The 22,570-nt window shown below is 43.3% G+C and overlaps 1 protein-coding gene across 10 annotated transcripts in view; it reads right to left on the bottom strand.

Moving 5' to 3' along the window:
- Positions 1-22,570, bottom strand: part of PSD3 (pleckstrin and Sec7 domain containing 3) — a 626,723-nt gene that overhangs the window by 365,419 nt on the left and 238,734 nt on the right. The gene's annotated exons all lie outside the window — the stretch shown is intronic.

Raw genomic sequence — 22,570 nt, 5'->3', positions numbered from 1 at the left:
CAAAGCCAGGGATCGAACCTGAATCCTCATGGATGCTAGTCGAGTTTGTTAATGCTGAGCCATGACAGGAACTTAACAACTTCTAACTACCTGTTATACATGCAACATGCCCACAGCGATGAACTCCCCTATAAAACTAGTTCCTGGGAGAGAATTCCTATCTCAGATGCACCATTTAACGTGTAGAGCCACACTTATGAGTCCTCACACATCCCTCATATCTTTAGTCTCCAAGACTATTATTTTCCTATGTCTTAGGCATCCATCCCTCCATTTACTTACTACTCTCTTTTTACAGTGGTGCCCTAGGTTCTAGGACCGAGGGTTCTAGGAACCCTCTCTTCTCCAGAGGGCTTCAGGTCCCAAACAGCATACCTGCACAGGATGAATTCACACCCCCCAATGCACTATAAGCAACTTCACTAGATTAATCTTCCTAACACACTTTCCAACAGCCCTGTTGTCACCACTGACCACTATGGACCTTCCCCTCCTCCAAACAAAACAGAAAAAAAAAATTTTTTTTTTGGTCTTTTTAGGGACAGACCTGTAGCATAAGGAGTTTCCCAGGCTAGGGGTCGAATCAGAGCTGTAGCCGCCGGCCTATGCCACAGGTGTAACCCACAGCTCTGTCTCAATAAAATGTAATCTACAAGGACAAGCGATGAGCAGGATCTGGCCCAAGGGCCACACCTGCCAGCTCCTGCTTGACCCTGTCATTCAAGACCCTTAGCAATCTGCTCACACCTTATCCCTCTCCTGCTGTGGTGATGGCACTGTGCATTGGGCTCTTCTTTTTAAAGATAACAAACACATACCAAAAGAAACTAAGACCAATTTCAGAAAAGCACTAGTTTACGTATTAAAAAACTGAGGACAGAGTGGTTAAGCAGCTTCAGGCCAGGACTGGAAGCCAGGAAGAAAGCTACTCCCCACTGCTGCCTCTCCACTGGTCAACTCAGTGCACCCCCCCACACCGCCAGTGACAAAATCATCTGTGGACTTTGCTTCACCCAGTTGATTCCCTGTGTCAGCCACCCCGTCACGTCCCCGCTCACATCACCCACTCACTGAAGTCATGTCTGACCCTTCTCATCGTGACTGTGCCCTCCCTTCGACTCCTGAAACATTTACTGCCTGTGCTTTTCTTTCTGTCCTTTACATACTCATGACTTCATACTGTCTTCTCTGCTTACTTTTTTTTTTTCCTTTTAGTCTTTTTAGGGTCATACCTACAGCATATGGAAGTTCCCAAGCTAGGGGTCGAATGGGAGCTTTAGTGCCGGCCTACACCACAGCCACAGCAATGCCAGATTCTTAACCCACTGAGCGAGGCCAGGGATCTAAAGTGTGTCCTCTTGGATACTAGTCAGATTTGCTGCCACTGAGCCACATGGGAACTCTCCTTGCTTACCTTTTATATTACTTTTTCTATACCCTAGGTAACTACCACAGTATTAGAAAGTTAAAAGAAATTCATTAATTCTTTCTTAGGATGATGATGTTAGCTTAAAGGGCAATCCATCGATGTCAGAACCTAAAATAATTTTCATCACACCCCATACTTATAAAGATTATAGCAAGTGGTCTCTGTATAGTAAATATATCAATTTGTGTGTATGTGTGTGTGTGTGTATGTGTGTGTGTGTGTGTGTGTGTGTGTGTGTGTGTGTGTGTGTGTCTTTTTGCCTTTTTCTAGGGCCGATGGAGACTCCCAGGCTAGGAGTCTGATCGGAGCTGTAACCGCCGGCCTAGGCCACAGCCACAGCAACTCGGAATCCAAGCTGCATTTGCGACCTACACCACAGCTCACGGCAATGCCAGATCCTTAATCCACTAAGCGAGGCCAGGGATTGAACCTACAACCTCATGGTTCCTAGTCAGATTTGTTAACCACTGAGTCACAATGGGAACTCCTAAATATATCATTTTTAACAGAAAAAAAAAGAAACTAAAAATATAAACCAATCCCTTTGACCTTTCTAGAATGAGGCCCATCTCGCAAAAACAATTATGACAATATAGATTCAGTAATTCGAGTATTTAAAAGAGGTTGTTCTATGGTGAACACCTCATTAGTGTGGTTGACTTAGGGTAATAGTTATATTTGTAGGACTAGAAAATAGAATCCTCAGAGAAGTGGTTCTTAGCTTTTTTGGCACCATGGACCTCTTTAAGAAAGTTATGGATCCTGTCCTAATAAAAACATCCAGATAGGAGTTCCCTGGTGGCTCAGTGGGTTATAGATCTGATGTTGTTATTGCTGTGGCTCAGTTCACTGCTATGGTACACGTTTGCTCCCTGGCCTGAGAACCTCCAGAAGCCATTGGCAATGGCCAAAAAAAAAAAAAAACCCAAAAAACAAAAAACCTGGATAAATATTTACGCAAACTTTGCATTAAACGTCTGGGGGCCACAGACCCTCTAAAATTAAGAAACCCCCTCAGAGGGTCTTATGTTAGGCACCCTCAGCCCTCACTCACCTAAGAAATTATCCTTTTAATTCAAGTTATTCAAATAAATGTCAATGCACCAAAAGGACCTACCAGCATTTTTTTTTTTTTTACCATTTTCATAGAACAAACACTTACACCCAAATTAGAAGATGTCAAAGATCATGAGTGGAAATGGGGAAATTTATAGTTAAGAGGAAATGGATGGGAGGGAAGAGAAGATCTATCAGCAATGAGGAAACCTCCATGGTCTGGACACCCAACCCCACTGGTGGGGCACCCACTGGTTCCTAGAGCAGCACATGTCACTGCAAAACCTCACATAGCAAAAGCGGCAATTTCACATCCTGAACACTCACGCAAAGAAATCAGCATGAGTAGCCAATTATAAAACGTCTCTTTAAAACTCAAAACCAGAAATAAAAAGGAGTTCCTATAACAAATACCAGTGGAATAACACAAACATTGTGACTATAATAGCACATAAATGACAAACACAACAATATTAATGATACATACATAGTCACTGATTAATTTCTTTTCATTTAATCTTTTTACATAAGACAAATTAGTTATGTGCATTGCTAAATAAGATTTAATTTTTAGGTCTTTTGCACTCGAACACATGAGAATAAGAGCAAAATGTCACAAAAATCTGAATTTTAATTTAAGATTCAGCATAAAGTGGTTAAAAGCAAACTACATGGAGAAGTAACCCACTCTGAATATAACAGGTAAATTGATGCATATGTGATTTCAAACACAACCAAATTCCAATCAAGGGAACCTGGTACAGTCTCAGTCTCATTTAGTGGGAAAAAAAAAAAAATCTGTAAATAAATGAGTGCCTTTCAATAACAGGCAGAGTCTAAGGTACAGTGGGAACCCCACAGAGAATGGGTCATCAATCAAATTCCCAGGGATTAAATAGAGCTTCACAGGATGGCAACATGCTGAAGTGACCCAAGGCCTTCCACGACCATGCCTTAATCCACTTCACTTGAGCCAGTGTTCTGCTGTCCTCACGAGACTCTCACCACCTCCTAGAACAGAATCCACTCCATCCCCTCCCCATGGTTTCCAAAGACTCAAATACCACCCACCCTGCAGGACCAAGGACAAAGGAGCACCCCAAAGGGCCCTGAGCTCCCTCACACTGTGCTCCCACCATGCTCCCCCCACCGCTGTACACAACTGATGCCCACACCACCCCACCTTCCAGGCTGCTCCTGATCTCAACAGTCTGTCTCCAGGCAGGATCGTGAACACAGAATTATCATCTGTTCATGAGATTTATACCAACTATCCGGCACTCAATTATACATCATCTTTTTTTTTTTTTTTTTTTTTTTTTTTTTTTTTGGTCTTTTTGCCATTTCTTGGGCTGCTCTCATGGCATATGGAGGTTCCTAGGCTAGGGGTCGAATGGGAGCTGTAGCTGCCAGCCTACGCCAGAACCACAGCAACGCGGGATCCAAGCCGCATCTGCAACCTACACCACAGCTCATGGCAAAGCCAGATCCGTAACCCACTGAGCAAGGGCAGGGATCGAACCCGCAACCTCATGGTTCCTAGTCGGATTCGTCAACCACTGCACCACGACGGGAACTCCCATCATCTTCTATTTAATGGCTCCTAGTATCAATGTTGTCTTGCCTGTAAGTTCATTAGCTTCTTATAAGCAGTGATTGGCAGAAGTGGGTACATAGCAAATACTCAGTAACGACTTGTAAAAATTAATTAAATGTATTAAACAAGAGAAACATATTTCCTGTCCCTCTTTTTTCCCTACTGTACCTAGACATAAGGACCAAACCTAAACAAATCGTGGGTCCCAACAAATTCTGGGGAAACTCCCACTACAATTTAAAAAAAAAAATAGTCTTTAGTCATTTTTCCTTTGAACAGAGAATTAAAACAGGGTCTCAATCTTCTTTTTTTCATTCTATTCATTTTGACAGGACTAAGTGATAGTTCACCACACAGTTGTTCCAAGGATAGCCACCGGGCCATATTTAAGATATTTAACAATCTGTCATCAGAAGGGTAAGCCCTCTAAATTGTTCTTACTGGTTCAGTTGGGCTGTGTGCTAAGTGGCCCCTACTCCTTGGCTAGGCCCCCCTTTAGCCAACAGAAGCATTTCTGTAAAATAGTTTGCAATGTTCCTGATATACTTACTACAATAAAAGTTAATCATACCTTATGGTTTGACCCTGGCCTCATTAACACCATTGTCTCATCAGTGGACTACTTCAATACAAGAACAGCAGAAGTACAACAAGGAAAAGAAATTGTCAGGAAAGGCACAGACAGGAGAGCTGTGGGTGAATGGGTGCTAGGCCTTGCTCACTGTTATTCTATACCTTGCCAAGAAATCTTTTCAAATTGTACAGTGTTGAAAATAAACAGAAACTTTATGTTTCAGTGTATTATGTATTTTTCAACCTATCCCACTCCTGGTGTGATAATTTCGCTCTGCTGGGATGTGGGAAGTGGGCTATTGAAAGTTACACTGCAAGGAAAGGGGCAGCCGGGGTGCTCCGATCACAGCGGGTGAAGAATTTACTCAGAGGACCACGCACCCAGCGTCTGCTTTCCCGTGAACTGCCTGGCCCTGTCATCAGCACCATAACGCAGCCAAGGGAAAGGAGCAAGTACTAAGGAATCTGGTGCCTGAGGCCACACCTGCCTTCCTGCCAAAGGAAAAGTACAAGGAGCTGTTGTGCTGCATCAACAGCTCTCAGGAAATAACGGGCTGGATGAGACCTGGGAAATCATACAAACCAACAATTAATTTTTTCTTAAGCAGAGAAACTGTGCCTTCAACTGATGTCCAGCACGGAAGTCTGATGTGCGAAAGACATAAAAGAGAGAGTGCCTTTGGTTGACTGGGGTGGAGCACAGACTCCTATCACCACATCCTCATTCCCCCAACCCTCAGGGAGACACAAAGCCCCTGGTTTAAAGATTTTCTAAAAAGTGAAGTCGGAAAAGTTAAAGTTATTCAGTGTCATCCCACCAACGAATGACAAAGTCAGGACGACAGCCCACTTCATGCGAAGTTAGCAGACGGGCATTTGGGGTGGAGCGGCACCTTGCTCTCGCCTCTGATGCTGCAGGACACGGTGGGAAGACATAGGCTCTGCAGTCACACTCGGCCAGCATGCCAGTTCCATGACTTCCTTGCTGTGCACCCTGGGGTTAAATTACTTAAACCTCACTGAGCCTCAGCTATGAAATAAGGGGGAAGCAGCACCAGAGGACTCTTCTGAGGTTTAAAAAATAACCAACATAAGAATCTCCTAGCAGAGTATCTTTTACATGTATATAGAAATATCATTTCTGCTTGCATGACCTAATAAATTAGAAAATGGAAATATTTATTCTTGCTTTCCAAATAGCATTTTATTTTTTACAGTTCACACCTCAAGGGTGTATGTGTGTGGTTGTGTGTGTGTGTGGGTGTGTGTGTATGTAACAAACAGAGAACTCAGACTGAACCAAAAAATTAAGAAAAACATCTCACTCATATTGTCGGCCCACACCATAATTTGACACAGAACAAAATAAATGCAACACCTAAAAAACTGTCAGTGAAGAAACAGCCAATTTAAGATCCTCCATATTAGCCTTTCAATGACTATATCTACAGTACTAAGTACTGACTCCTTCAGAAGTCTGCAAAATTTGTATATGAGAATAAAAGAACAATCCAGACTAGGTTTCATATATTATTTTAATACACCTTATAGTCAAGCATTATCAGCATCAGGAGCCTAGCAAAATGTCCATCTGAGAGGATACTTAGTTAACATTTGTATTTCAAAATTTGCTATAAAAATTCCAAATATTTCACATCGTACCAAGATTAAAATACAACAGATTTAAGGCATATTTGTACACCACTGGAATTTCTATAAAGCTCCCGATCAGTTTAGGCAGAAAGAACAAAAGCATATTAACTGACCTCCAAAACAAATCTGATAGAAAATTGGAGCAGGAAATGCAAACACCTACAGACAATTTGAGAGCTGCTACTACAAAGTGTTACAGACTGGGTCCACCAGGGGGGAGTGTTGTTTAACTATTACAGAACTCAGCCATACAATTTTGTACTTGAATTTCTTTCTAACTTTTCAGGAAAATACACAGACATACACACACACTCCCAGAAAGAAAGCCTAGAACTTCCATTATATATCTGTAAAATAGGTTAAAATGACATAAAATAAAATATGGGACACTTCAAAAACTTACCATACCTCTAGCTGCCCTAAAAGGAACAAAGAATTGCCACATCCAGCTCCATTTGACCAAGGCCCCTGCAGCCCTGACCAGTCCCCCATCCTCACGCATAGCCTGATGCTAACGCTCAGAAAAGGGGGTTAAGAGTGGAAGCTGGGACCCTAATTTTACCACATTTTTTAGACCATTTCATGATGCTCAGGGCACACTAGTCCTTATCTACAACCTTTGTCCATCCATAAAAACATCCTCACTTAGCAATAAGTATATACTGAATCTTAGCTTGAGAGACCTAGTTACTGTCCTATCACAGTGACAAGAGCCAAAAATGAACTGACAAGGGGAAGGGGCACAGGGCATGCTCAGCGAAGTGGCAGCCAAATCATAAGAGTTTTTTTTTTTGTCTGTCTTTTTAGGGCCGCACTCTCGGCACATGGCAGTTCCCAGGCTAGGGATCTATTTGGAGCTACAGCTGCTGGCCTACACCACAGCCACAGCAACGCAGAATCTGAACCATGTCTGCAACCTACACCCCAGCTCACACCATTGCCGGATCGATCCTTAACCCACTGAGCGAGGCCAGGATCAAACCTGCATCCTCATAGATACTAGTCAGATTCGTTTCCACTGCATCACGACAGGAACTCCCACAGGAGTATTTTAGATCATGCTGTTGATCTAAACAACTTTATATATAGATTGCATTCAATCACCTCCTAATTGCTAGACACTTTGGCCTTTATTTCCTGGACCCATCTATGGCACATCTCTGCAACTACTCTCTTCTTATTAAACTTCTCCCTCTTGTTTTCCCTCCCAATTATCTTTCTATTCTGATTTTCCATCTACCTCCCTAGCTGATCCTGATGAATTTCCTTTGAACACTGCTCTCTTAGCCTGCCCTTTAAATGTTTTTCTTCTTCAAGGCCCCATTTTCCTGTCTTCTTTCCAGGGTCTGGAAGCATCTGTCTTTCCAGCCCCTGGATGATACATCCACTTTCAAAGTCTCTTCTCACACCCTCCCACCCACTGGGTCTCTCCAGGAGTGTGTGCCACAGGTGGCTCAAACCCAACACGCCCACCCAACACATCACCATTCTCTTGACACCCCAAACTTGCTCCTCCTTTCAACCTGTCTCTGGTCAAAGGCACCAGCATCCACCCAGCAGCCAAAGTGCCTTCCCTTCCCCCCTTCCCACACCCAGTCAGGTGCCTACCGAAGCCCTTACTCTCCACACTGTGCCCTCTTCCCCATCGTCATGAATGCCCCGCCTCCGAGTGCTGCTTCCTGTGGCAGACACACGGGTGGTCTGACCCATTGCCCACCCCTACCCCCACTAAGAGAACCCCCAATTTTTAGCTGGGCGCATGGTTAAAGATTATGTTTCTAGCAGGTACCTCGCAGCCAGTTACATGCTTCATTTAAGCCACAGGTGTGTGTGTGTGTGTGTGTGGCAGGGGGCGCACATGCCTTCCTAACAAGGTACACTGCCTCCTATCTCACCTGTCTACAAATGCAATCCAGTCTCTGCACTGTTTTCAGACTGATTCCCTAAATCCCAAATATAAAGAATCAACCTATCATTTTAAAAAGTCCAATAAAAGACATACTTTTTTTTTGGTCTTTTTGCCATTTCTCGGGCCGCTCCCGTGGCATATGGAGGTTCCCAGGCCAGGGGTCCAGTCGGAACGTAGCCACTGGCCTACGCCAGAGCCACAGCAACGCGGGATCTACACCACAGCTCATGGCAACGCCGGATCATTAACCCACTGAGCAAGGGCAGGGATCGAACCCACAACCCCATGGTTCCTAGTCGGATTCCTTAACCACTGCGCCACGACAGGAACTCCAAAGACATACTCTTTAGTATGGCACCTAACATACTGACAGCCTGGTCCTTGCCTGCCCCATTGACACCAGTTGCTCTGAACAAGCCATGGTTTTCACAGCACCACAGCTTTACCTATGCTTCGTCCGCTGCGTGAAGCATCTGTCTTCCCAGACCCGTTCCACCCGAGCCTCGGAAGCTCTGCTCGGATAACAACCTCTGCTAGGAAGCTTTCCTCCCAAAGCTCCCTGTTTTTATTTCTACTACAGCAGGAATCATGTAATGTTAGAAACATCACACTGTTTGTCTGTTTCCCCAGCCAGCCTGCGCAGTGAGACTGTGCTGTATCTCCTACCTCCCAGCCTCGCCACTACAGGTATTGGCTGTTATGTTAAAAAAGTAAATACTCTCAGGAGTGCCTTCACTTGTCTCAAAGGATGTTTTGACCCGATCATCTGATACCTGACAGAAATGAAAACCCAGGCCTCTAGATTCTTTGCCAGGCCCGTTGCTAGTGCATCAGCATTTCTCCACCTGTGCTCCAACATCCATTTAGAGAATATTAATAATGTGAATAACGCATGGGTTTCCAGCCACCCCAGACAACCTTCAGCTCTAACCCACCAAAGCCCCTCAACCTCTGAAGGCATCAGCTCAGCCTCACCTCCCTGCCAGCGCCAGCTCACATCTGGGGAGGACTCCCTGCTCCCCAGGTACTTCCACAATCCTCTGAAATCAAGCTAAAGATCATCCTTAATTTTCTCTCTCCCCTTCCCTAAAAAATGAGGTTGTATCTGTCACATCATGTTAGCCCGGCCCCTTTCTTCCTGCCATCTGAGGGCAGGACAGCGGGGCTGTTCCCTGTCTCTCTGTCAACGCGCTCAGCTCCTCAGAATGTGAGAAAGGGGGAGGGGGTCTTCCTGGGCTTCTCAGCAGTGTCTGCTCACTGATGACAAGAGGGCCACTGAACTCCAGAGGGAGAGGGAGCTGCCTTTCTCTGCATACTTCACCTCACAGGCCTCAGAAAGCAGCCAGCCTTTCCTGGTCTCTGTGTCTGTCACCTGGCAGGGCCATGGCACCTACCCCTATGAGCAGACTGCTGACTCCCTGAATCCTCTGGGGAGCCCAACCCGAGGTTAGATTTTGGGGTCACACACCAAGGAGCCAGATTGTTTTTTTCAGCTTTATTGAGGTAAAGTGACAAAAAAAATTGTCAGAATTGAAAGTGTACAAGGTGAGGATTTGATACCTATACATTGGGAGAGGAAGAACCTGAATTTTTAATAACCATTCCAAGCTTCCATGTCAACACACCCCTGCTAACACGGCAGGGCAGGACGGGGCTGGGTAGTAGGAATCCCCAGACAGGGTTCCCTGTAGCCTGAAGCAGCTGCCTTCATTCACCCCAGCGTGCAACCCGAAAAATATCATTTTCCCAGAATGCCATGAAGTGGGAAAGGTTTGCAGAGTTCCTAGGATTTTCTAGAAAACTACTGAATTAGTATTTCCAGGGGAGGTTCACAATGATCAGTTTCAAAACTTACCCAGGGCAATCTGGTGTGCACCTGTTTAAGAGCCATTGCTCTCAACTCTTTAAGAGCAAAAATACATTTCCACAACAAATATTTTGCAATGCCCCCTTAATTACCCTGAAGTGAAATTCAAAGCTAAAAGTCAAAACAATCCAAGTCAAGATTTACAAAAGGTGTACATTCAATGGTTTACTAAGTATCACACAAAAAGAAATTAAAAAGCTCTTCACGTACTTGCTTACACCTACGTGCAGCCCCACCCTGAAAGCCAGACTCATGCATAGACTGCAAGTGTGCTGAAGTGACAACAGCACAGCCATTACCTTTTTGGGACATGATATTTTGGAACTGTAAACAATTTCTAGTAGATTTCCAAACAAAATGAAGTAAAATCTTCTTTTGATTCACATGGAAGTGATAGCCCTAAACAATTCACTGATATTTAAAACCGTGTAGAAAAACATATTGTTGACACATTCCAAGTCCAGAGTGTTAGAAAGGAGTTTTCCCTGTAAGAACGTGCACCAGGACACTCAGGATCGTGAGCACATGGGACAACGCCCCTCCTGCAGCCCCACCGAGCACCACAGGACGCCCTGCTTCCCAGGCACTTGCCCATTAAAGGCCAGGAACTGGGCCTCACCCCCAATCACCAGGCCTCACCCCCCAATCACTGTAACAATTAAAAACATCCTCACAGGTTGCCAAAAACAACCATTCCACCTCCCCAAGCAGAGCAGAGACACTTGAATCAGGCTGCAATACCATTTTCCCTTGTGCTCATTACAATCTCTCCAGAATCTCTGCCTCATTCCACCACTCAATAATGCTTTCCAAAGCAAATATTTACATGAGTATTCAGAAAACAGAAACTGCTGATGAAATTCTACATGAATGGACAAACACCACAGGTAGAGGAAACCTCATAAACTCCTGAAAAACTAACACATGCTACTTTTTTTTATAAGCAAATCATGTTTTCCTATCACCATTACAATTTTAATTTGAGATGTCCTCTCACTTTTCTGATTATCTTCACTTGGGAGTGGCTCTGAATGTCGGTAAAATATATCAAACTACAGTTCGTATGTACTGAAGGTCCCTACAATGAATCTTGTTAGTGTTAAAACAGTTTACAAACAGCTCCCGTCATTACCTTTTTAACTACAGTAGTTCTTAAGCCTATATGTGCATCATAGTCATCCTCTGGGGAGCCGCTTAGGAACTGGGAGTTGCTTGGGTCCCTCTCCCACAGACTCCGACTGCAGAAGCCTGGAGAAGGCTGGGCCCACAAGTCTTTATTCTTCCAAAAAGTTGGCAGGTGGTTCTCATGCCAGCAGGGGCAGATCCAGTTCTGTGGCTCCTAAAACTTAACAAAATTGGGGATGCTCTATTTAAGAGAAAGAAGGAAAAAACACGGGCCTCTTGAAGCCTTGGAGACATCCCATGCATTAACTTCACAGTATGTTCCCCCTCTGGATGCTAGTCAGGGTTGCAAAGCAGGACATGACGAGAACCACTAATGGAAAACATGATGAAGTAACAAGCCACACAGTAACTAGTATGACTTTTAAAGCACAGACCCTGGGCCCCAAAGAAAGGCCTACAAGCTTCAGGAGGTAAGAGGTAAAGCGGGAGACAAGGTGCAGACTGGAAAAGCTCAGTTCTAAAGGGGCCACTGTTCCCCAGGGCCAGCAGCAACACCCACTTGGCAGTGCACCCCAGGTTTTCCAACAGAAGCTTGAAGTCTGGATTTTTAAATGGAATCTCCCAATTTTTTAAAGTTAGCTCGATTTTTCATTAAACATTGGCTAAGCCAAAAAAAACATGAGTGAAAGCTGCCAGTATATGAGCTCTCCTTTACAAAATAAAAGGAAACTTAAGCTTGGATGGTTGATCTAAGAAAGACTAAAAAAAAAAAAAAAAAAAAAAAAAAAGAAAAGAAAGAAAGAAAGGTAAAGGGAAGCCCTGCTGAAAGTATACTTTCTAAAGGGGTCCCTACCCCTTCTCAATGAAAACTTTTGTTCACAAATTTACTCTAAACATTCTCATAGCTCTCACAGGGTTCCGTAATCAAGAAAGGCTAGCTCTGCACATAAAAAGAGGAAAATCTTAAATGAATCCTCAGTAGCTAGTAAGTACATTTTAAAAGTCTGACCTCAACTACATTTGGTGCTGCAAGTTTCTGGAGATAAAACCTCTCCATTCTGATTGAGATGCACTGTTCCAATGCTGTTCCAAAGCTGATCTGATTTCACTCTCAAAAAAAAGTCAAATCCTGCTCCACAGTTTTCATTAGCTGCTTTAAGCACACGCGGGTGCGCACACATGCGCACGCGTGCACACACACACACACTGAATATTAGTTCCAAAAAATTGATCTCCTGGGCAAAATTAAAATCTTTATATGGAGTACAATAAACTTTCGGCTTGCCCTCCAGATTGATGTTTGCAACAATCCTTAGCTTCTCAGTATCTAAAACACCAGGCAGATTCAGGGAAGTAGCTGAAGCTCCAGAATAGGGTGCAGATATGCGGGCCAAGGCAGGGTAAGAGGGAGGCACGATTTAGCAATGTACCAAAAACCCTAGCCAAGGAAAAAGTCAGGCCCCATGGCCAGGCCCAAGCAGACCACTAAATATTACTGCCTATTAAGAGGACAGCTGGCCAGTTTCATGTGGTCTAGCCATACACTTGTATATCATACCGTAAAATCATTTCCTGCTCTCCATAAGGCGTAGGAGGGAGGCTGGGAAGTGGGAAGGAAGGAGGAACCTAAATAAAATGTGCCAAAGATAGAGGACTTACTAAAGGACTAGACATAGAATTATAAACACATTTGTGTCTGTGGTGGAGACAAGAAAATAGCTCAACAGAAGACCCTGAATTAGTGGATTTGTCATTTGTTACTTTGCTTCATAAGTCTGTGGTTTTCTATACCAGCCTACATTTTCCCTAAAGCAATGCTTCCTAGCATTCCTGGGTCCTGAGGCCAGATGCAAAGATGAGGGTAGGGGTGAGCAGGGTTAGGCGGCAACGCTATTTCCTTGCACCTTGCTCCCGGGAATCCTGTGTGTACAGTGAGGGGTCCACTCGGATCCGTAAGATGCTCTACCTTTACTCAACACTATCAGTAAGAATTATTCAGCTTCTTCACACAATAAGCAAAAATAAAACAACTCTAAATGGCTCACAGATCTAAATGTAAGAGTTAGAAGCATAAAACTTAGAAGGAAATCAGGGAGTAAAGCTTCTTCACCTTGGATTAGACAATAGATACCAAAAGCATAAGCAACAAAATAAGAAACAGAGAAATTAAACTTGATCAAAATTCAAAATTGTTGTGCTATAAATGACACTACCAAGAAATGAAGACAACCCACACAATGAAAATATTTCCAAATAATATATCTGGAGTTCCCATTGTGGCTCAGCAGTTACAAACCCAACTAGTATCCATGAGGATGCAGGTTCAATCCCTGGCCTCACTCAGTGGGTTAAGGATCAAGCATTGCCATGAGCTGTGGCACAGGTCGAGGATGTGGCTCGGATAAGGCACTGCTGTGGCTGTGGTGTAGGCCGGCAGCTGCAGTTCCAGCTGGACCCCTAGCCTGGGAATGTCCATACGTCCCAGGTACGGTCCTAAAAAGCAAAATAATAATAATAATAATAGTAATAATAATAATAATATATCTGACAAGGGATCTGTATAGAGAATATATAAAGAATTCATACGTCTCAATTATAAAAAGACAAAGCAATTAAAAACTGAGCAAAAGATCTGAATTTCTCCCAAAGCTGAATTTTCTCCAAAGAAGATATAAAAAAGACAATAAGCACATGAAAAGATGCTCAATATCACTAACTGTTAAGGAAATGCAAAACAAAACCATAATAAGAATCCACCTAACATCCACTAGGATAGTTACAAAAAAGATAATAAGTGTTGAAAGAATGTGGAAAATCAGAACCCTCATACCCTGGTAGGGAATGTAATTGTACAGCCACCATGGAAAACAATTTAAGAGTTCCTCAAAAGGTTTAATATAGAATCACTGTATGATCCAGCAATTCTACTTCTAGGTACATAACCAAGAGATATGAAAACATACCTCCACATAAAAACCTGTACATGAATGTTCATCAAAGTATTATCACAGTAGTCAAAAAGTGGAAGCAGCCCAAATGTCCATCAGATGATGAACAGATAGATACAATGTGGCCTGTCCATAAAATGGAATAAGAAGTTGTGGAATGGGAGTTCCCGTCGTGGTGCAGTGGTTAAGGAATCCGACTAGGAACCATGCGGTTGTGGGTTCAATCCCTGGCCTTGCTCAGTGGGTTAACGATCCGGCATTGCCGTGAGCTGTTGTGTAGGTTGCAGACGCGGCTCGGATCCCGCGTTGCTGTGGCTCTGGCGTAGGCCACTGGCTACAGCTCCGATTCAACCCCTAGCCTGGGAACCTCCATATGCCGTGGGAGCGGCCCAAGAAATACCAAAAAAAAAAAAAAAGAAGTTGTGGAATGAAGTAGTTATATAAGTAACATCATGCATGAAAACAATATAAGTGAAAAAAGCTAGTTACCAAAACCCATATATTACATGATTCTACTTAAATGAAACGTCCGGAATAAACAAATCTGTAGGCACAAAAAATAAATGAGCGGCTGCCGGCTAAAAGGAAAAGGAGGATTCAGAGTGACTGTTAGTGAAGCCAGTCTTCTCTCTGGATGATGAAAATGTTCTAAAGCAGTTGTGGTGACAGATTCACAACTCCGCAAACACACTAAAATCCACTGCATTTCACACTCTACTTGAGTTAACTGGGTATCTCAATAAAGCTATTAAAAAGCAGTAGGGAAGAGTTCCCTTTGTGGTGCAGCAGAAACAAATCCAACTAGTATCCGTGAGGATTCGGGTTCAATCCCTGGCCTAGCTCAGTGGGTCGGGGATCCGGTGTTGCTGTGGCTGTGGTGTAGGCCAGCAACTGTAGCTTCGATTTAACCCCTAGCCTGGGAACTTCCATATGCCACAGGTGCGACCCTTTGAAAAAAAAAAAAAAAAAGCAAGGGAGGTTCCTCAAAAAATTAAAAATAGAACTACTATACAATCCAGCACTCCACTTCTGGGTGTTTATCTGAAGAAAACTAAAACGTTAACCGGGAAGGGTATCTGCATTCCCACGCTCACTGCAGCACTATTCACAACAGCTAAGACACAGGAACAGCTCAGTGTTCACAGACGGACGAGTGGATAAAGGAAATGTACGTATATAATGAAGTACTACTCAGCCCTGAGAAAGAAGGAAATCCTGCCATTTGCAGCCACATGGATACACCTCGAGGACATTATGCTAAGTGATAAGGCAGACAGAGGAAGACAAACATTGCAGGATCTCACTCCTGTGTGGAATTTAAAACAGTCAACCCAGAACCAGTATGATGGTGGTTACTAGGGGCTGGGGGTGGGGGAGACTGGGAGATGTTAGTCAGAAGTTATAATCATCCAGTTAAAAGATTAGTGGGAGCAGTTTACCAGGGCTACCTGAGATGCTGGCTTAAGTCCTAATTTCACCCCAAATAAAACTTAACTCTCAAAAAAAAAAAAAAATTAGTAAGTTCCAGGGATATCACGTGCAGCATAGTGACTAAAGTTAACAATAGTGTATATATTTGTAACTTTCTAAGAGAACAGACCTTAAATGTTCTCACAAAAAAAAAAAAAAAAAAACACAAAAAACACAAAAACCCAAGTACTTATGCAAGATGATGGATGTGCTACTAACGTTAATGTGGTGCTCATTTCACAAATGCACACGTATCAATCATTGCACTGTTTTCATATGCCTTAAACTTACACAGTGCTATCTGTCAATTACATCTCTATAAAACTGGAGAAAAAGAAAAAAAAAGCATTCAGGCTTCATGGTTCGCCTCCACTCCTTCTCCTATTAAAATAAAAACAACATATTTTGAAAGAAAAGAAATTCATAACAGTGCTGAGAAAAAGAGGAGCATTATTAAGGCAGAGATTTGAATAAATCTATGAGACTAAAAGAGATGGGATTTTAACCACAGACAAAATATAGCAGAAGTCACAACTCAGAGCTAATCCAGAAGGCCTCAGTTATCCTAATGGCAGAGCCACAGAGATGCCCAAAGCCCAAAGTTGGCAGATGTTCATACATGGAAGGGGAAGCAGAAGAGATGTCAACATGATTAACTGAAGAATCATCCCCAGACCCAGAAAGGTTCCCCATTTTGGCCCCCCACCCTGCCCCGATGCTGACTCTCAGCACCCAGCCTGGGTCTAAGAGGCAGCCTACCCAGCCCTGAGCCCATCACCTCCGCTCACCTCAGGAGGGAAGAGCCTGCTAAGGACACACGCTCCACACCACAGAGAGATGGTCACTGACCACTGTCAGGAACTATCTTTCATGCACATGAACAGAAAAACAAACTCCAACAGACATTAGAGGGGAAACAGTAGCTTCCAAGAGACTGTCCAAAATTTAATGAAACAACCACCACAATGGAGAACAGTATGAAGGTATCTTAGAAAACTATATATAGAACTACCATATGACCCAGCAATCCCACTCTTGGGCATATATCCAGACAAAACTTTCCTTGAAAAAGACACAGGCACACGCATGTTGACGGCAGCACTATTCACAATAGTCAAGACATGGAAAACAACCCAAATGTCCATCAACAGATGACTGGATTATGAAGATGTGGTATACAGACAGAATGGAATACTACTCGGCCATAAAAAAGAACAAAATAATGCCATTCGCAGCAACATGGATGGAACTAGAGACTCTCATCCTGAGTGAAGTAAGTCAGAAAGAGAAAGACAAATACCATATGATATCACTTATATCTGGAATCTAATATATAGCACAAATGAACCTTTCCACAGAAAAGAAAATCATGAACTTGGAGAATAGACTTATGGCTGCCAAAGGGGAGGGGAAGGGAGTGGGTTGGATTGGGGAGCTTGGGGTTAAGAGATGCAGACTATTGCCTTTGGAATGGATTATCAATGACATCCTACTATATAGCACTGGGAACCATGTCTAGTCACTTATGATGGAGCATGATAATGTGAGAAAAAAGAATGTATACATGTATGTATAACTGGGTCACCATGCTATACAGTAGAAAAAAAAGATAATGTATTGGGATAATAAAATAAAATGCCAAGTGGAAAAAAAAAGTAAAACAAAACAAAACAAAAATTAAAGAAACAAAACTGACCCTGATGAAGCAGAAATTCAGGAAGCAAAAGGTAATCATGGAAGAAAAATTCTAATTAATTATTTAGAGAGGTTCAAATGATAATGCATCCATAAGAGAAGAGACTGCAGCAAAAACTGTAGTCAGAGAATGGGAACGAGCTCTTGAAATTACAAATATAGTAATTTTATTATAAAAAAACAGAAGTTGACATTTTTAAAAAGGAAAGAAATAATTGAGACACAGAAGAGTAATCCAATCCAGAAGAACCAACATCCACGTAGTAGGAATTTCAGAAGCAAAAATCATTTTAAGGGAGTTCCCATCACGGCTCAGTGATTAACGAATCTGACTAGCATCCATGAGAATGCAGACTCAATCCCTGGCCTTGCTCAGTGGGTCAAAGATCCTGCATTCTATGAGCTGTGGTGTAGGTCACAGACCCGGCTCAGATCCCACGCTGCTGTGGCTATGGGCCAGGCCTGCAGCTACAGCTCTGTTTCAACCCCTAGCCTGGGAACTTCCATATGCCTCTGGTTTGGCCCTAAAAAGCAAAAAATAAAAATAAAAATAAAATAAAATAAAATAAAATAAAATGGAGGGGTAATAATAAAGACATAATACAACAAATATTTCCAGGGCCAAGATATGACTCCAAGGGCACAGCAAGTGCACAGGAAGAACAATTAAAAATGTAAGCCTCCTAACAGTCCAGAGGGCTGGGCCAAGAGACTCCAGAAGTACCTAGAGCGAGAGCAGACCCACACGGGAAAGGAAGCCTAGGAGTGGCATCAGGGTCAAGGCAGATCAAGGAAAAGTGGGGGATGCCTTCAGGGTTCTGAAGGTGGGGAGCAGGACCTAGACTCTACTCCAAGTGAGGAAGCGATGAGGCCTAAGACAAAATTTCCACTTCCAGACATACAAAGCTTTAGCAATTTTACCAACCCCAGAACCTCTTGGAAAGTATTACTAAAGAATGTACTCTAGCCAAAAAATATTCCATAACTGAGGCATGAAATCCAAGACACAACACATCTAATGAAGAATGAATGCAATGAAGAACTGTGTCAGAGTCCAAGGGGAACAGCTGGACAGAGGCGTAGAAAACTTGTGGCAAGAGGGTCCTCAAGATGAAAACAAACTGCCTGTTACCAATAGTACTGTTCCCCACACTCCCTCTCACCCCTGCTTTCTTGGGCTGTGCCTCCGCCCCACCACCCCCACACCCCTTGAGCAGCGGAGGCCACCGACAAAGGCCTCACTTCTCTTCACTTCAGTTCCAATGGCACCACCTGGATTCCACTCTATAAAGGCTGGTGCCAGGTTCTACATGTTTAGAATCGACAGGTAGTGAAAGCACAAAAGATTTTGCTATCTAGTAGTAACAGAACAGTACACAAATGCCTCCAGTCTCATAAAAGTAAAGGTGAGATGCAGGGAAGCTGAGCCTGGGGAAGGACAGGTGGGCGGCTGCAGAGACGCTGCCTTCTCATCTTACACACGTGTGTCCTGAGATTTAAAAGCCATAAATGTAACCAAGTGAAAAACTAAACATAAGAATACAACCTGTGGCAGTTCCCACAGTAGCACAGTGGTAATGAACCCGACTAGTACCCATGAGGACTTGGGTTGGATCCCTGGCCTTTGCTCGGTGGGTTAAGGATCCGGCATTGCCATGAGCCATGGTGTATGCTGCAGACATGGCTCAGATCCCATGATGCGGTGGCTGTGGTGTAGGCCGGCACCTGCAGCTCCGATTTGCCCCCTAGCCTGGGAACTTCCACTTGCCTCAGGTGCGGCCCTAAAAAGCAAAACCAAAAGTAAGAAGAATAAGAACACAACCTGGGGGGCAGGGAGGCTGGATGTGAGCCAAATTCAGCATTTTTCCTATTACAGAATAGATATTTCTAATAAATAAAAAATACAGGTGTAAGCATAGCATCTATCAGGCAACTAAAAAAAACTACCATTTTTTAAAGCTTTTTTAAAAAATCAAAAGTAGAAGGAAAAGGAAAGAGTAGGAGAAAACAAGTCAAAAGCTACTGCCACTCGGGGGAGAAAGGGAGGAAGGGACACATATATTTTAGTAAAGGTCACATTTTTTGGATTATACATGTATTATTTTGATAATAAAAACTTAAAATTCATACAAAAAAATAAATGCCTACACCTGAGGGAATAAAAGCTAACCAGTGCATTTCCCCCTATTAAACGTGGGGCGGTGCTGTACTATACAGAAGAGGGGGTGGGAGGTGGCACCCAGGAGCCACAGAGACCAATCTTTGCTAAGCAGTTTGTTAAACGGGGATTTTAGTTTTGTTCCCCCAAGACCTAGAAAAACGCCTGGCAAAGAGAGACCACCTGTATATTTACTGAATAACTAAGAAATATGTGTGCCCTTTGGGGGTTGAGACATACATCAAAAAAAATCGAAGTCAGCGTTGCCAAAATGAGAACACACTGCTTGGAATTACGAATGCTGGGTTTTTTTCCCTTCTTTTCACTTTTCTACAGATAACATTTGAGAAGATGGGAGAAACCAAAGAATAGAGATCAGGAAAGAGTTCACCATTTCCCACCAAAAACAAACCTAATAATGTGCAATGACCCAACCACTTGTCTTTCTAATGCCACTAGCTATATTTTTCATTTTCTATAAGCTAAATTTGGTTTTTGTTCATATATGCATGTCTCTACTTCATACTCTCCTCTTCTAACATATTATTTCTTTTCCTCTTTTGTCTTTTAAACAAATCTGTTATAGTTTCAGAATATTCTATCTGTGGTTCTCTGGGTCCAGATTTCCCTGTTTGCTGTCTGTCCCTCTCAGGGAAGTTCCTTACTTGCACAGTTTATACTACTTTATTGTGAGCTCACCCATTTTTGTGCCACTGATTTATTTATTCATATGTTCTGAGCTGTGAAGGGGTCCCTCAGCGTGGTTTGCACTTACTTTAGCAGTTAACTCAATGGGGCGGGGGTAGGGGGTGTCATTTCTAGATGTCATGTGACAATGCACTTGGACCTCTACCCCATCTATGCTGCAAGCTGGGGTCCCAGTTCCACAGGAATGTCTCTGCCCCTCAGAGCTCTGGGAAACCAGTTCATCAATCCCTACCCCCCCCCACCCCCTACTCTAAAGCATCGTGCCCTTGGACAAGTGCCCTTGGACAAGTTCTTTAATACTGCTAAGGCTTATTTCCTCAAGAGCTATGACAAGTCGGTTCCCCTTCTCAACATCCCATAGCCCTGCGCTCCCTCACACTTCCACAAGTCACCTGTCCTCCGAAAGCCGAGGACAGTCTAGCTAATCCTCAAAGACTTTCTCAAGCATTTCTTCCCTCTGGATTTTCACCAAGAAGACCAACTGACCTCAGCCATCTGATGCTGCCTTAGGCACATTTCAAGGAGCATACTTTCCCACAATGAAGCAGGTCCTGCTAGAGTGGACTCCACCTGACCAGCTGTGAGAAGGCAGCTACCCCAGAAGCAGCAACTCATGGGGAGCCAGGGAGGCACTGCCTCTGGATAGCTCCACATCGGCTCCTGGGGCACCTCTTTCTTATCTCTGCAGTTCCATGCAGCTCTATAAACATTCCAATAGCTAACTGGAATGCAAGAAGGGAAACTCAGGTGACTTGGCCCCCCCCCCATTAAGTCACAGCACAATTGATGTCACATGTAGCTCAAAGCCGCTCAACAATTACCAACTATGTGCTAGCCCTGAAAAGCTCCTGAAAGCTGTGACAGCTCCCAAAAAGTGGCATGGTACAGAGAAACTAGAGAAGCACGGTCACCTTTGCTTTCACTGTACTGATGAACAGATCATAGAATCCAGATCTTAATTCCCAGCAAGGGACTCTTCCAACCTTTCACATGTTCTTCCACACTCCATCCAACACCCTCAACTCTTGTCATGGATTCAAAACCCCTGCAATAAGCAACAGTTTGCAAATGACATTGAACTGCCTTTCCCAGGACCTCCCATCCACAACCCATGTTAAGTCCCTGCTAAGTGGCAAAGCCAAGCGAGCTTTCCCTATTACAGCAACACGTTCCTTGGGCCTAACCGGGGTCATGAAGCAGCTGACCTCCCCTGATCTGGCTGCATTACCAACAGGCCACCTCCTGAGTACGAGGAGATGCGTCCAAAAGGTATTTCCATTTCTCCAGCACTTAGACAGTTTCAGTCACTTATTTGATCCACTTGAAAAAGCAAACAAACAAAAACCGCTGCATGGGACAAGGTATGCCTGTCAATCAAATTCAAATAAAAACACTGTCCTAGTCTCCCTATTACCTTTTCCAATGGTCCTCTGAATTTGGGAAGTGTTTTGATGACAGATGAATAGTCAATATAAAGAAACTTCAAGACTATTTTTGAAATGATGAAAATGTGCCATCATTTATTTGTGAAGATAAACAAAAGCACTTTCTAAAAGTCAATATAAACTTGCATCTTACACCCATCCTACAGTAAGCAACAACTTCTGCTGCCCTTTTCAATTTCCAGATCAACCTGTCTTGATTTATCTAAAACAGTGCCTGGCACTTCCTCTCTGCAAATCCCACATAAAGTGCAAATTCTTCACTCTGCCTTAGAAGGCCTTCCATGATTCTGCCCCTTTCGAAATGGTTATCTTCTAAACCCATCTCTCACTGACATGCTTTGCGAACCAACCTGGCCAGTTTCCTCCCTGTTCTTCAGACAGTTTATATTTTCTGCTACCCACCCTTGCTCATACCATTCCCTCAGTCTGAAATGCCTTCCCTTAGACTCTGTTAATCAGAATACTAGTCATTCCTTAAGAACAGCTCAACTTCCACCTCCTCCGTGACATCATCACCAGCACAGCTGAAATGATCATCCCCTTCCTGCGATACCTAGAGACAGGTTTCTCTCTGACCAAAAAAGTAGCTCCCACAGGGCAAGGGCTGTGTCTTCTACTTTGCACCCGGACATGCCCAGCACAGGTGACCAACACATAGTGAGTGTTCATTAAATAGATTTGTTTAATAAATGTATGCATACTTACGTACCTGCAAAACAGCAACACACTAGAAACAAATACCAACCATTTTTACAAGGCAAATAAGGAACAGAAGGCTAAAAATGTCATTTTTTTAATCACCTCAGGTAAACTGGGAAAACTACTCAAAACGAATGAGTAAGGAAGACCCAAACTCACCCACCAAGAAGTCAAAGGACTATGTAGACATGTGATATTTTCTCTACATAGAAGAATCATGTTTTATCGAAGTTAAAAC

This window comes from Sus scrofa, chromosome 17 (genome assembly GCF_054392235.1).
Source record: "Sus scrofa isolate SSC_HxYL_T2T_F1_AM1 chromosome 17, Sscrofa_HxYL_maternal_Yorkshire_Landrace_v2.0, whole genome shotgun sequence".
Classification (NCBI taxonomy): Eukaryota; Metazoa; Chordata; class Mammalia; order Artiodactyla; family Suidae; genus Sus; species Sus scrofa.
Note: the sequence above shows the minus strand (reverse complement) of the source record. Positions and strands in the feature narration are given on the sequence as shown.